The sequence below is a fragment of the Phodopus roborovskii genome, unplaced genomic scaffold (genome assembly GCF_943737965.1).
Source record: "Phodopus roborovskii unplaced genomic scaffold, PHOROB, whole genome shotgun sequence".
NCBI classification, from domain to species: domain Eukaryota; kingdom Metazoa; phylum Chordata; class Mammalia; order Rodentia; family Cricetidae; genus Phodopus; species Phodopus roborovskii.
Window position 1 is genome coordinate 16567871 of NW_026125052.1, and position 11469 is coordinate 16579339.

At 45.6% G+C, this 11469-nt stretch overlaps 2 pseudogenes; both read right to left on the reverse strand.

The window, feature by feature from the left end:
- Positions 1-5824: 5824 nt before the first annotated feature.
- On the reverse strand, positions 5825-5953 carry LOC127221715 (uncharacterized; annotated as a pseudogene).
- A 267-nt stretch (positions 5954-6220) lies between these two features.
- LOC127221708 (uncharacterized) lies at positions 6221-6395 on the reverse strand (annotated as a pseudogene).
- Positions 6396-11469: the final 5074 nt, after the last annotated feature.

Consider the following 11469-nt stretch of genomic DNA (forward strand, 5'->3'; position numbering starts at 1 on the left):
CATTTACATGAACCAACTATCTATCGTCTATCTGTCTCTGTATCTCTCTCTTTCTAAGATTTTACTACACTTTATTTATTTATTGTGTATGTTGTGAAACACACACATAACACATCACCCACCTAGAAGTCAAAGGGCAATTTGTGGGAGTTGGTTCTCTCTGTCCAACATGTGGGTCCCAGTATCAAATTCAGGCTATCGGGGTTGTAGCAAGCACCTTTATCCCATGAGCAAGCTTGCCAGTCCTCCTTTTTTGTTTGTTTGTTTGTTCATTTGTTTGTTTTTTCAAGACAGAGTTTCACTGTGTGGATTTGGAGCTTGTCCTGGAACTCACTTTGTAGCCTCTAACACAGAAATCTGCCTGCCTCTGCCTCCCAAGTGCTGGGATTAAAGGCGTGTGCCACCATTATCACCCAGCCCCTCTTTGTTTCTTTAAATGCAGAGTTTCATGTAGCCTAACTAGGATGTGGGGGATGTGGGGTATCAAACTCACTATGTAGCTCAAGAGGACCTCAAACTTCTGAGGAGAAGAAAGTGGAGATTGTCCTTGTAGTTGACAAAACAACCCTCTTCCACTTCTCTTACGTGGGAGATTTATTGCTTTCAATTAGAAAAGATTTCATTCAATCAGGTCTAGCTGTTAAAGCAACCGAAGTCACTGTATCTGCATTCATGCAAGTAAAACCACTGTGAGCTCCAGGGTCAGAGCCCCCAAGGCTGACTCTATGCTGTTACCCACAGATGCAGAAGGCTCTGGACTCGAGATATACTGAGCACCTCCGCCAACGTTTAGGTGAAATGAGCCAAGTCTGACATACCCAGCTATTGTAGCAGTCAGCAAGACTGATCAGCTGCCTCCCCAGAGGCTCTGGATGTACTTAACACTGTTGTTAAGTTACCAAGGAGAGTGAGCAAAACAAAACACAGTGTAGTTAAGACAAACTCAGAATAACTCTGCTCAGATTTGACTTCCCAGAGAGAGATGGAGGAGATCAAATACATACTGTGTTCCTTCGTCTGTCTGTCCGTCCTTCCTTCCTTCTCTTCATTCTGCAGCCCAGCCTAGCCTGGTACTCACCATATAGTCCAACCTTGTCTAGAATTTGCAATCCTCCTGCCTCACCCTCCTAGATGCTGGGATTACAGGGGTAAACTATCATACTTAACTTCTGTTTGTTTTTTTTTTTTTTCTCTTCTCCTCCCCTCCTTCCCTCTCATCCCCTCTGCCCCCTCCATTTTATTTACAGTGCTGGGGTGCATATGCTAGGCAAGTGCTCTACTACTGAGCTGTCTTTGCTGTCATACACCGCAAAATTCAGTGTCCACACTGCTTTAATAAACATGTTTAATTTCCATTAGTTACTAATGAGGAGATCCCATTTAATTGTGTTTTACTGTATGAGTTAAGGTTGAAGGAAAAAAAACCTTCCATACTAAATTGCTGTCTGACATCAAGAATTCCCTAGAGCCCAGTGCTTGTGGTGCATGTCTTTAGTCCCAGCACTCAGAAGGCAGAGGCAGGTGATCTTTGTGAGTTCAAAGCCAGCCTGGTCTACAGAGTGAGTTCCAGGACAGGCTACACAGAAAAAAAAAATTCCCTAGAAAAATTAGCTCTAGCTTGATGAATAAACATTAAGTAGCAACATTCCTTCCAGTGAGCATTTGCTTGTTTTCTGGTTGTTAAATATTAGCTCATATTCATTGCTTTAAAAATTGCTTTAAAAATATTCTGTATGCAAGGCTGGGGATGTAGCTCAAGTTGGTGGAGTTCTTGACTAGCATACAGGAAGCCCTGGGTTTGATCCTCAGTGCCGTGTAATGACTTCAAGTGGTGACAAATACCTGTAACTCAGCACTTGGGAGGTGGAGGCAGGAGGTCAAATATGGGTCAAGGTGGTACTTATAGCTAGCAAGGTGAAGGCCAGCCTGAGCTACATGAATAAACAAGTACTGGTGAGATGACTCAGTGTCTAAAAGCTCTTGTCCTCAGGCTCCATGCCTGAGTTTGAGCCCCGGGACCCACACAGTGGAAGGGAGGAACTGGTTACTGTGAATGTCCTCTGAGTCCCACACTGCACTGTGGCAGTCACACCTATACACTTTGGGGGGGGTGAGACAGGGTTCCTCTGTGGCTTTGGAGGTTGTCCTGGAACTAGTTCTTGTAGATCAGAGACCAGGCTGGTCTCGAACTTACAGAGATCTGCCTGCCTCTGCCTCCCGAGTGCTGGGACTAAAGGCATGCACCACAACAGCCCGGCCAGCACACCTAAACATTAATCAATAAAATGTTAACAAAACTTAAAACTGAGTAAGGAGAGATGGATCAGGTTAAGGTCACTGGTGGCCCTTCCAGCAGACCCAAGTTTGATTCCCAGTACTCACAAGGTGGATCATGCCATTTGTAACTGGTCAGACTTCCAGGACTGTGATGGACACTGCAAATCACTGCACCTTCCCCGAAGGCCTTCATGCTGTTCACACACACACACACACACACACACACACACACACCTTCGCTGAAGGCCTTCATGCCCTCCCTCCCTGAACATTCTGCACTAACTGACACTTTACAATGTTCTTGTCACAATCTCAGAGCCACCAAGACCACTCGTCTGACCCTGAGAGCTGAGTCCTGGGGCTGCCTAGGCTCCAGAGCCATAAGGGCTGAACTGTTTCCTTATTTGGCATTTGGACTGGTTCCAGTATTTTGCTCTTATAAATAGTACATTAAAATCTTTGCGAAAATTACATTTTCCTCTTTTTTGGGTTATTATTACCTTGGGGTGTAGTCTCCAAAGTTAGTGGGTCAAAGGTTTTAAGTTGCATAGCTCTTAGCACCCACTTGTCAACATTCCACAGGCAGATGGTGCTATATTTGAGTGTTTTGATTTTTTATTTTTCAATACTGTATTCTTTTGTGGTTATTGAAACAGAGTTTCTTTTCATAGCCCTGCTGTTCTGGAACTGGATCTGTAGACCAGGCTCAAGCTCACAGAACTCCACCTGCCTCTGCCTCCTGAGCACTGGGGTTGGAGGTATGCAGCACCAGCTCCAGCCTCTGTATCCATTTTTTAGAATCATTTGACTTCAGTTTTCCTTAACGCTCCTAACATGGCGGGAGTTTTGCCAGCTTCTCCTGAATTCCCACAGAAAGAAACTCAGGCCTTTTGAATGTTTGACCAGATTTCTCCTCAACAATGCAAAATGAGATTTAACTTCCTCCCCCCCCCTTCTCTCTTCCTTGTCTTCTTTCAGTGGAGAAAAGAAGTTGGGAAATGTCACTCTTGCTGGCGGGACGTGGAGAGGAGAGCATCCAGTGGAACCTGCTAGTGTTCATCTGTCTAGGTTGTAAGTTATTTCTCCCTGAATAAACACCTATTCGGCCTAAAAAAAAAAAAAAAAGTTGGGAAATGTCAAAACAACACAAATAATAATAAAGGTAGTATAGTTATACAGAATAAAGAGTTCTAAGAATGATTTAGGAAATCTCTGAGGTAGTTATATGTGGTGGACTCTCAGGGGCTTACTTTAGCGCCTACAGCAGAGGGTCCAGGTCTGTCTCAGTCTGACAGGATGGCTCTAATTAACCCAGAACAGAAGGCTTTGAGCTTTCTCCTGTTCAGGATACCATCCAGTGAGTCGGTTGACTTCCTGTTGCCTGCAAGATGTAGCACCCCCTGCTCCCATACCACACTGGCCTGCATGCCGCCATGCTACCCTTCATGATCAAATGAACTGAACCTCTGAAACTGTAAGTGAGCCACCCTCCATTAAAAGTTTTCTTTATAAGATTTTCCATGGCTATGGTGGCTCTTCATAGCGATAGAACCTTAACTAAGACACCATACATATACAGAAGAGAAAGAAAAAAATAGAAGCAGCCAGGCATTGTGGTGCATGCCTTTAATCCCAACACTTGGGAGGCAGAGGCAGGTGGGTCTCTGTGAGTTCAAGACCAAGGCCAGCCTGGTCTGCAGAGCTAGTTCCAGGCCAGCTAGGGCTACACAGAGAAACCCTGCCTCCAAATACACACACACACACACACACACACACACACACAGAGAGAGAGAGAGAGAGAGAGAGAGAGAGAGAGAGAGAGAGGGAAGTATCTACTCTGCCTATTGATTGAATGAACAGAAAAGACTCCTAAGAAGCCTCAGAAACTGAGAAGGTGTATAATGCTTGCTGAATTACTTCAGGGCCCAGCACTATTTGGAGGCTCTGAGCTTGCTATGTGATGGAGTGAAAAACATAAGCTATCCACGGATCAGTGGCTCTGTGTCACTGAAGCTCAGGCACCAAAAACAAAGTCTGGAGAAAATCTGAAACTCCTTAAAAATAGAAATGATGATGTCAAACTAAGCAGCACACTTCTGGAGTCCTGGCTATTTGGGTCATCTGGGCAGGAGGACAGCAAAGTCCCGGAATTCAAGGCCAGTCCAGGCAACGTGGCAAGACTCTTGTTGAAAGAAAGAGGGAGAGCTAGCCAGTGGTGTCACATGCCTTTAATCCCAGCACTCGGGAGGCAGAAGCAATCAGATCTGTGAGTTCAAGGCCAGCCTGGTCTACAGAGCGAGTTCCTGGACAACCAGGGCTACTCAGAAAAACCCTGTCTTAGAAATACCACCACCACCACTGAAAAAAGGAAGGAAGAAAGAAAGGGAGGGAGAAAGGGAGGAAGGGATGAAGGAAGGAGGGAAGAAGGAAGGAAGGGGGAGAAAGAGCCAGGGGAGACGGTCCCGTCCATAAAGCATTTGCCAAGCAAGCATTACCCTAATGCACACGAGTGTACCAGCACACACAGGAATATGTACACATACACACTCACAGAAAGAGAGGAGGGAGAGAGAGAAGAGGGACGGAGGGAGGGGAAATAATTTCCAGAAGGCTACAATTCATTCCTTGTTTCCCTGCTTGTATTTTGGAACTCTGTGTCCCACATTCTAGGAACCAGGAAACCATGCCTACCTAACTGGACAAGGACTCTTTCATCCTTGGTACTCCTTTTATTTAATTAGTTAATTAAATGATTAACTTGGAGACAGGGTCTAAACTGGCCTCATCAGTCAAGCCCCCTCTACCAACTGAGCTACATCCCCAGCCCTTCTACGCTTCGGCCAGAGACCTTGGCAAGCACAGGCTCACAGCGCCCTCTGCTGTTCTATCACAAGGGATGGGCTGTTGGGATTGACATTGCTAAACGACCCTGACCTGGGGCTGTAAAGGTAGAAGAAACTGAAAAACTTTCTACAAGACGGCTCACTCAGAACACAACATGGGACAACGATGAAGCAAAGGAAACCAAGGGTTTGAACTTTGCCACAGTGATGTTTTTTTCAGCATTTCTGAGCCGAGTAGAAACCTTCAAGACATCCACACCAAAAGCATCAAAAATGGAAAACTCAGCCGGGCGGTGATGGCGCACGCCTTGTAGTCCCAGCACTCCTGAGACAGAGGCAGGCAGTTCTCTGTGAGTTCGAGGCCAGCCTGGTCTACAGAGTGAGTTTCAGGACAGGCTCCAAAGCAATTCAGAGAAACCCCCACCCCCCACCCCACCCCGCACAGACACAAAATTTAAATAAAAGAAAAGGAAGAAAGAAGGAAGGAAGAAAAGGAAGAAAGGAACTCAGGGTGTTCATCCTGCTTGAAGGGAAGTTGGGATTTTGGTCTGTTCAGCACTCATGGTGAGGATGCTGGGAATCAGGATCCCTCCCTACCCAGGCCTCATGATGCTCCCACAGCTCTCCCACCCTCTTCTGTCAATATTTTCTACTTCCACGGTCTTTCATTATTATTATTTTTTTAATTTTTCCAAAATCCCCCGAGGGGGTGCACCATTCCTGGAGGTACTGCAATACCAGGTCAATGTGTAGAACGGACGGAGCAAGCTCCTATTCCAACTCCTACTTCCAAAAATCCACTTAATATATTGTCTTCAGAGCTGGGCAGTGGTGACTCACACCTTTAATTCCAACAGTGCGGAGGCAAAGGCAGATGGATCTCTATGAGTTTGAGGCCAGCCTGGTCAGTGAGATGTTACACAGAGAAACCTTGTCCTCCTGTCCTGAAAAAAAAACAAACAAAAACAAAATGAACAAACAAAACAAAACAGAGGCTGGAGAGATAGCTCAGAGGCTAAGAAAACTGGCTGTTCTTCCAGAGGTTCTGAGTTCAATTCCCTGCAACCACATGGTGGCTCACAACCATCTGTAATGAGATCTGGTGCCCTCTCTGGCCTGCAGGGATACATGCAGGCAGAACAATGTATACATAATAAATAAATAAATCTTAAACACACACACAACAAAAATGTTCTCGGATAAAGAATGTATCAGATATTAAACCAACAAGAACAAATACTACTCTTGGTCTTAGCCAACAGGTTGAGAATCTTATCATTTTCCTCAAAAAAATATTTTAGATTTATGTGTATTTTGTGTGGATATATGTAGGGGCACCATGTATGTGCCCTGGTGCCCATGAGATCAGAAGAGGGTAGTGGATCCCCTGGAACAGATATTATGGATGGTTGTGAGCTACCTGTGGATGCTGGGAACCAAACCAAGCCATGAGTTGTCTCCTCTCTGGTGGTTCTTTGTGTGTGTGTGTGTGTGTGTGTGTGTGAGATTTTTTTTTTTTTTTTTTTTTTTGGTTTTTCAAGACAAGGTCTCTGTGGTTTTAGAGGCTGTCCTCTGGAACTAGCTCTTGTAGACCAGGCTGGTCTTGAACTCACAGGCCTGCCTCTACCTCCCGAGTGCTGGGACTAAAAGGCCACCACCGCCTGGCATGTGTGTGATTTTTTTGAGACAGGGTTTCTTTGTATTGTTTTGGTTTGTTTGTTTGTTTGTTTGTTTGAGATTGTTTCTCTGTGTAGCCCTGGCTCTCCTAGAACTTGCTTTGTAGACCAGGCTGGCATTGAACTCAGAAACCCACCTCTCTCTGCCTCCAGAGGGCTGGAATCAAAGGTGTGCACCACCATGATTGGGTCACCATACCTGGCTACATCTCTGGTGATTATTTTCCTGTTTTGAGTGTTCCCTCATTTCTTCCTTCCTTTCCTTCTTACCTTTCTTTCTCTTCCTATCAGCCTTTCTTCTCCTCAGCTAGAGCAACGGCTAAGGCTGTGTTACTAGTGAGTTCGGGAGCTTAATTAGGACACACTCAGCGTATGCTCAGCTTTCTATAAACAGCCTGAGTAAATGAGTGAATGAACTCTGGGCTCCATCAAGTCAACAGCAACAGCAAAAGTGTATCTTGCTGTAAGCAGATAAGAAGGTTTTTTTTTTTTGTTTGTTTGTTTTGTTTTTTTTTTTTTTTGTTCACAGAAGTGTTGTTTCTGAAACTCCTTGGCCTTATTTATTTATTTATTTATTTATTTATTTAATCTTTGGAAACAATGATTCTCTGTGCAGCCCTGGCTGTCCTGGTACTTGCTTTGGAGAATAGGCTGTCCTGGAACTCAGGGACTATCTGCCTCTGCCTCCCAAGTGTTAGAACTAAAGACGTGCGCCACCATTGGCTGGCTGGCTTGCTTTATTTATTTATTTATTTATTTACGGGTTTTCTTTGAGACAGGGTTTCTCTGTGGCTTTGGAGGCTGTCCTGGAACTAGCTCTTAGACCGGAGACCAGGTTGGTTTTGAACTCATGGAGGTCCGCCTGCCTCTGCCTCCTGAGTGCTGGAACTAAAGGCGTGTGCCACCACTGCCCAGTAGCTTTATTTATTTTAATTAGCAAAAAGTGGCATGTATTTATCACATACTTGATATTCTGAAGTGTGTGTACACTGTAGAATAGCTCAGTGAGCTGCTGTATGTATGACCCAGCTTGCATCATTATTTTAGTGGTCACAGCATTCACCATCTATTGTCTTTACAAATCTTAAGAATCCAGCAGTGCTGAAAGTGTGGCTCAGTGCCTAGCAAGTGTGATGGCCTGGGACTGATCCCCAGTGAACCTTCCTACCCCACCCACCCCCCAAAAAAATAAAGAACGGTAGTTGTTTTTAAGTATAGTTACCATGAAAGACTGTAGAGATTTTTTTTTTTTTTTTTTTTTTTTTTTTTTTTAGAGACAGGGTCTCTCTCTCTCTGTGTGTGTAACTGCAATGGCTGTCCTGTCCTGGAACTCATTCTGTAGACCAGGCTGGTCTCAGGCTCACATCTCCCAAGTGCTGGGATTAAAGGCGTGCGCCACCATCACCACCTGGTGACTATAGAGCTCTTTTTTTTTTTTTTTTCAGATTTATTTATTTTTATGTGCATAGCTGTTTGGCCTGCCCGTATATCTGTATGAGAGTATCGGATCCCCTAGAATGACTGTGAGCTGCCATGTGAGTGCTGGAATTGAACCTGGGTCCTCTGGAAGAGCAGCTAGTGCTCTCTCGAGTCCCATAATTTGAAGTGGGAAGATGTACTTTTAATCCAGATTTTTTTTTTTTGTTTTTTGTTTTGATTTGCTTTTTTATCTTTTTGAGATAGGGTTTCTTTGTGTAGGCTGTCCTAGAACTAGCTCTGTAGACCAAGCTGGCCTCAAATTCACAGAGATCTACCTGCTTCTGCCTCCCAAGTGCTGGGATTAAAGGTGTGGGCCACCACCACCCAGCAACTGCAGAGATCTTAAATTATTCTGCAACCCTAAAAAATATTGCTGAACATAGTGGCTCAGATCATTAATCCAAGCACTTGGGAGGCAGATGAATTTGAGGTCAACCTGAGCTAAATGAGCTCCAGGATAACCAGGCTATGTAGAGACATAGACAGACCCTGTCTCAAAAAAGAAAAAAAAAAGTGTGTATACCTGTTCATTTGTGTGTTGAATGCCCTTGTATATGTTGGAGGCTGAAGGTTAATGTCAGGCATCTTCCTCTACTGCTCTCCACCAACTTATTTTTTAATTAAATTTATTTATATTTTTATGTATGAGTGCTCTGCATGTATGGGTATCAGGTCCTATTATATATAGTTGTGAGTTGCTGAGTGGTTGCTGGAGATTGAATTCAGGACCTCTGGAAGAGCAGTCAGAGCTCATAACCTCTGAGCCATCTCTCCAGCCCTCACCAACTTATTTTTTTGAGGCAGGATCTCTCACCCCTGCCCCCCCACACACACAAACTGACTGAGCTGCCTCCTCAGACCCGGCCACCCTCCCCCCCCCCCCCCCCACACACACACACCCTTTTCTTATTTACATAGCCCAGGTGGCCTCTACCTCAAGGCAACCCTCCAGCTTTACTCTGGTGAGTGTAGAGGTTACAGGCTTGTGCCAGAACACCAGCTTTGTAAATTTCTACTCTTTGACCAGCATCTACCCAGTGCCCTCCCCCATCTACCCCACTTAGATTTGGGGTTGGTGGGGTCTTCAAGTGTTTGAGAGTCAGGACCTCAGACAATGCATGGCCAGTGTGAGGCTGGCATTTTAAGAAAAAAAAAAAAAAAAAAAAAAAAAAGGAATTTTACCAAGAGGTCTCAGCTGCACATAGGACCTTAGGAAAGGCTTCGGCAGACAGGAGGCTGTCCTCATGAGAGCCTCTTTGGCTCTGAGCACAGCCCCGGGATAGTCTGGAAAGGCCTGCTCTTGTTGCTCAGAGTGTGGAGCCAGGCATACTGCCAGCTGACACAGCACAGAGGCACATTTTCCTAGAGGAAGTAGGAAACTCCTCCATCACTGTCTCCAACTGCCGAGGTTGCCCTCTGCTAAGGACACTTCAGCCATGGTTGACTCAGATTCAGGAGTAGAAAACAATGGCACTTTCTCCCACAGGTTTTCATCAGGGCGTGCTCTGTTTTCCTGTAAGCACCAGACAGCGCCCTAGAGTTTATTTAAGTTCTCATTCAGGAAAAAACAAAAACAAAAAAAAACAGGCATTCTGGCATAGAATGGCTGACTTATAGGTTTTCACCCAGGACCAAGGGTGATGATTTCTTATGTGCATTGGTGTTTTGCCTGCGTGTGTGTCTGACCCGCTGGAACTGGATTTATAGTGTGGTTGCTGGGAACTGAATCCTCTGGAAGAGTAGCCAGTGCTCTTAACCAGAGCCCTCTCTCCAGCCCCCCTTTACAATTTTTGAGAGCTTAATTATATGGGTGTATGGGTGTTTTGTCTGAATGTGCTGTGTATAATTATGCCTGGTGACCAAAAAGGCCAGAAGAGGGAGTTAGATCCCTTGGGACTATGAGCCGCCATGTGGGTGCTGGGAATTGAACTTGGGTCCTCTAGAAGAGCAGCCAATGCTCTTAACCACGGAGCCACCTCTCCAGCCCATAATAAAATCCCTTTAAGTCTATTTATATGTGTATGCTACATGAGGCCTGAGGCCAGAAAAGGGCATGGGAGCTACTGGAGCTGAAGTTACAGGTGACTTGAGCTACCCAATATGGGTACTGGGAACCAAACTCCGGACCTCCAGAAAAGCAGCAAGCACTCTTAACTGCTGGGCCAGGCCCCTCTAAAAATCTTCTCTAACAAATAACCCTGTTCTGCTGTGCTTGCTGGTGGACCTCGTCAGGTCAGATAGCACACTCGGCTCTTGACCCCAGACATTGCATTAAGAACTCTCTTGACAGGCTTGAGTGATGTGGCCAGTTCAAACTGCTTCTTTATCCTGCTTTCACAGCTAATTACTGTTTCATGGAGTTTGCCCCACTGTTTATGCTGCTTCCTAATTGAGTTATTTCAAAAAGTTCCTTCTCTCTTAGGACAGCGTGCTCATGTCCCCAAGTTCAGGTCAAGAAACTGGAAGCCAGGGAGTGCCTCAACAGTAAGCCAGACGTCCAGAGTTGCCCAGCAAGGTGACTTGTTCAGAAGTGAGTCCAAGTCTGAATAGGGCATCTGGCCACTCATGCTCAGCTGAACAGAGTCCAGCTGAGAAGTGCTGAGGAAGGATGGCTGCCCGGTCCACCACTGCCTTATTATACCCCCTGTGGTCTCAGTGCTGCGTCCCCTGAAAACCCTCATCCTAGCTCCCCAGTGGCAGTATGGAGGCTGCAGCCGTTAGGGTACAATTATGTGGTGGGGAGAGCACTCATGTGACTGGTGCCCTTGTGATATGTCCATGGGGCTGGAGAGATGGCTCAGGAGGCGAAAGTGCTTGCTGTGCAAGCCTGATAATCTGATTTCAGATCCCTGAACACCACTGAAAAAGCTGGATGTGGGGTTGGCAAGATGGCTCAGTAGGTAAAGGCTTGAAGACTGTGAACCTGAGTTCGATCCCTAGAATACACACAGTACAGGGAATTGATTCACACAAGCTGTTTCCTGTAAAGAGGCAGGACACAGAAGCATGCAACTGTAATCTCAACAATCCTTCATGAGATGGGAGGCAGGGAGGGGAACAGCCTGGAAGCTACAGGGTCAGATAGCCTATAGTAAACAGTGATTGGGAGAAACATGAGACTGTGCACAACATAAGGGACAGAGATGCCTGAGAGCTTTCTGTCCTGTACACACACACACACACACACACACACA